We start from the raw sequence: 4,538 nt of genomic DNA, 5'->3' as shown, positions 1-4,538 counted from the left end.
AAGTTCCAACCCAGGACCGCAGTAAAGGCCCAATCTTTGGCAAACTTCGTCGTAGAGTTTACCCCTGGAAGTCATCATATCTGCCCAGTCGACCTAACTGACACAACCGAACTAGGGATGGAAGATGACGCCGGAATAGCGCAACCCCTAGTAGAAGGTACTCAGTCAAACTCCAAGGCAGACCAGACTAAAGACAGCAAGGTAGAAGCTACACCAAACCAAGGCTCTCCAACAAAAAAAGACTTGGTACAATCAGATAGCGAGAGACAAACAGCAAGCATGGACCTTGAAGAAAGCACCAGCAACATTCTTGACCCCACGACATCATCTGACCCCTCCACTTGCTGAAAGTTGTTCGTTGGTGAGATATGGAAGCTCTTTGTGGATGGAGCATCCAACCGGCATGGTGCAGGACTCGGCATAGTCCTCATCTCACCAGATGGCCTGGTTGTAGAGCAAGCAATCAACCTTGGCTTCCCAGCATCAAACAATGAAGCGGAGTACGAAGCGCTTCTCGCAGGACTCAAATCAGCATACTAAATGAAGGCCACCGAACTAATGGTCTACAGCGACTCACAGCTAGTGGTAAATCAAATTTCTGGCAACTATGAAGCAAAGAATGATAAGATGGCCAAGTACCAAGAGTTGATCAGAACAGAGATCAAGAAATTTGAAGTAGTAAGGATAGAACAAATTGGCAAGGAGGAAAACAGCAGAGCAGACAAACTAGCAGGCTTCGCCTCAATGGCAGACTCCTCCATACCTCATCCACTACTAATCGACTACCTACCTAGACAAAGCATAGAAGACCCCGAAGTAGAAGAGGTATGTTGCGCAGAACTAGGCCCCTCTTGGATGGATCCCATTATCCTGTTCTTAAAAGACGGCATCCTACCAGAAGAGAAAAAAGAAGCCAACAGAATAAGAGCGAAATCGCAGCGATTTTGGCTCTCCCCATCCTTGGCATTATACAAGAAGTCATTCTCAGGACCCTACCTAAAGTGTGTTCATCCCAGCAAAGTGGAAGCATTCTTGTACGAGATACACGAAGAGGTGTGCGGAAGCCATCAAGGAGGAAGATCGCTAGCTTACAAGGCCATTTCACAAGGATACTGGTGGCCATACATGCAGGCAGACTCAGAGAAATATGTGAAGAAGTGTAAGAAATGCCAAAAATTCGCACACCAAATACATCAACCAGCAAGAGAACTCCTACCATTAACTAGCCCATGGCCTTTCGCAATGTGGGGCTTGGACATAGTAGGACCACTTCCAACAGCACCCGACAACAGAAAGTTCTTTCTTGCAGCAACAGACTACTTCACAAAGTGGGTGGAAGCAGAAGCATTGGCATCAATCAAGGAAAGAGATGTGAATAAATTCGTCTGGCAAAACATCATCACTCGGTTTGGCATACCAAAAGCCCTCATCTCAGACAATGGCACTCAGTTCGATGGCAGAATCTTCAGAGGCTTTTGTGAAGAGTATAAGATAGAGTTCTACAATTCTACACCGGCATATCCCTAAGCAAATGATCAGACAGAAGCATCAAATAAAGTCGTCTTGGATGGACTGAAGAAAAGCTTAGAGAAGGCAAAAGGCAAGTGGGCGGATGAACTTCCTCACGTTTTATGGGTTTACCGCACCACACCTCGACGATCAACAGGAGAGACACCATTCTCTTTAGCCGTTGGAATGGAAGCAGTAATCCCACTGGAAGTTGGCCTCCCCACAATTCGAAGCGAAAATTTTGATCCAGACTTGAATGGAGAAGCCATAACATTAGAACTCGACCTGCGGAAGAAAGAAGAGAAAGAGTACTAGTTCACATTGCCTCATACCAACAAGAGTTATCTAGAAAATATAACAAAATGGTGCATCCAAGACAATTCAAGATCGGAGACTGGGTACTGCGCAAAGTGATGGGAAACACCTTAATACCAGGAGATGGCAAGTTAGGGCCAAACTGGGAAGGTCCTTACAAAGTGGTTGGGTTAGCAGGCAAAGGGGCATACCACCTAGAAGACAAGGACGGCAAAGCAATCCCTAGGCCATGGAACACGGCCAATCTCAAGTTATTTTACTTTTAGCTTTTCTCTTTCAAACATGTGTAATTTTTTCTTTCCTCAATAAAATAAGCGATTCTTTTCAGCATGAGTTGTTCTCTGTAAAAGTTAGCTTTAGTAAAGTTTAGGTACATCGCGAACATTTTATTCTAAGTTAGCTGGAAAAACTAACTTAGAGGTTGGCTGGAATAAACCAAAACCCCTCCTAAGCCCAGGATAAGGATCCAGGCTGCAGGACGTTTGGTCGGAATAACCAGACATTATTCTAAGTTAGCTGGAAAAACTAACTTAGAGGTTGGCTGGAATAAACCAACACCCCTCTTAAGCCCAGGATAAAGATCCAAGCTGCAGGACGTTTGGTCGGAATAACCAGACATTATTCTAAGTTAGCTGGAAAACCTAACTTAGAGGTTGACTGGATTAAACCAACACCTTTCCTAAGCCCGGGATAAGGATCCAGGCTGCAGGACGTTTGGTCGGAATAACCAGACATTATTCTAACTTGACTGGAAAACCTAACTTAGAGGTTGGCTGGATTAAACCAACTCTTTGAACTCTTCAGCCGAAGTATGGGTATGGCTGAAGAGTGGTTGGCTGGATTAAACCAACTCTTTGAACTCTTCAGCCGAAGTATGGGTATGGCTGAAGAGTGGTTGGCTGGATTAAACCAACTCTTTGAACTCTTCAGCCGAAGAGTGGTTGGCTGGATTAAACCAACTCTTTGTACTCTTCAGCCGAAGTAAGGGTATGGCTGAAGAGTGGTTGGCTGGATTAAACCAACTCTTTGTACTCTTCAGCCGAAGTAAGGGTATGGCTGAAGTATGGTTGGCTGGATTAAACCAACTCTTTGTACTGTTCAGCCGAAGTAAGGGTATGGCTGAAGAGTGATTGGCTAGATTAAACCAACACTGAGTACTCCTCAGCCGAAGTAATTATGTCGGCTACGGAGTGGTTGGTTGGATTAAACCAACACTGAGTACTCCTCAGCCGAAGTAATTATGTCGGCTACAGAGTGGTTGGCTGGTAAGCATAAGTTAGTTTGAGCAGCAAAAACCGAGATAAAAGTTTAAAGTTCAAAGATCATGAAAAAATCATAAGTACAACATACAAAATCAAAACCAGAATAAGAGTTGAGCACAGAAGAAATTTCTCATTCATCAGAAAGATTACAGTTAATGGGCTCCTAGCTCGGTTACAGGTAAAAGCAAAAAAAGAAAAGCAAAAAGACAATCAGTTGAAAAGATCATCAATTTCGGCGTCAAAGGTAGCATCGGCATCAACACGAAGACCGGTTTCAGGAGGGAGCTCGCTCTCAACCACAAGGGTGGTTTCGGTCGGAACCACGGTTTCACCTGGTAGTTCAATAGTCAGGTCTTCCATCGTGGGCTCCAGCCGAACTGACTGATCCGCATTGACAACCGGAGTATCCTCAGAGGCAGAGTTTTCGTCAGAGTCTGAGCCTTCAAGAAATTGCTGCTGAATGGCATCGGCATACTCCACTAGGGAGTTCGGTATGAAGTAGGCTGGAGGGTTGAAAACCTTGGTCTGTGGGTCGTGACCGAGCTTCTCAACAGCTGCCCTCCAGCCGCACTTAAAGAAAAGTTCCTTGGCAGCTTCGCACTGCTTGACATAAGCATCCTCTGCCTTCTTGAAGCCTTTCTTTTCGGCTCCTTTTGCGCTCTCCTTCAGCTGGGTTATCTCGGTAGCTTTCTTCTTTTCAAGCTTCACCAACTTGCGCAGATACTTATCCTTTAGCACAATGGCGGCCTTTTGCTTTTCTGCTTCGGCCGAATTAACCAGTCCGGCCAGTCGGCCGTTCTCAGATCTTAGCTCGGCCATTTGCTTTCTGACCTCTTCTAGCTCGGCCGTCTTTGCTTCGGCTTCTGCCACGGCCTGCCTTGTTGTTTTCCTGAGCTCTAACACTTTCCTGTGAGTGATGTTGTTTTTCTGAATGGCCTGACAAAACAAAGACTTCCCTTTAGCCGAAGTAAAAGTTGAAAAAACTAGACAGAAAAACGGACGGACCTACTTACTAGGATCATCGATTTTGTTGAAGACCGGATGGCCTTCAGTTCGGTGTTTAGTTGCTTTTGGTGGTGCTCCATATCTTTAGGGAGGCACACACTCTTGGCCAGGTTGAAGGCCAACTGGTGGTCCTTATCAGCAACAACCGAGTCAGAGTCTTGGATATCTCGGTTGTTAAAGGTAAGTTTTGGTGCCCAGCTGCTGGTAGTTCGGTTAGAAGGCTCCGGTTGAGGGCTCGGTGGCGAGCTCGGTGGAAGAACAGTTTCGTCTTCATCAACCAAGCGTTGTTCAGTTTCGGTAGTCCGGGCGCGCTTGGTTTAGTGGGATAAGGACGGTTGTTGCGTAGGAAGCGCCACCACCGCTTCTTGGGTTTGACTTGCTGGTGGTACTTCGGCCCTGTTGGTCTCGGTCAAGAGGGCCCTTACTCTGTTCTTTTTGGCCATCTCC

This window comes from Camellia sinensis, chromosome 10 (assembly GCF_055761805.1).
Source record: "Camellia sinensis isolate YWXY chromosome 10, ASM5576180v1, whole genome shotgun sequence".
NCBI classification, from domain to species: Eukaryota; Viridiplantae; Streptophyta; class Magnoliopsida; order Ericales; family Theaceae; genus Camellia; species Camellia sinensis.
This window is presented reverse-complemented; position numbering follows the sequence as displayed.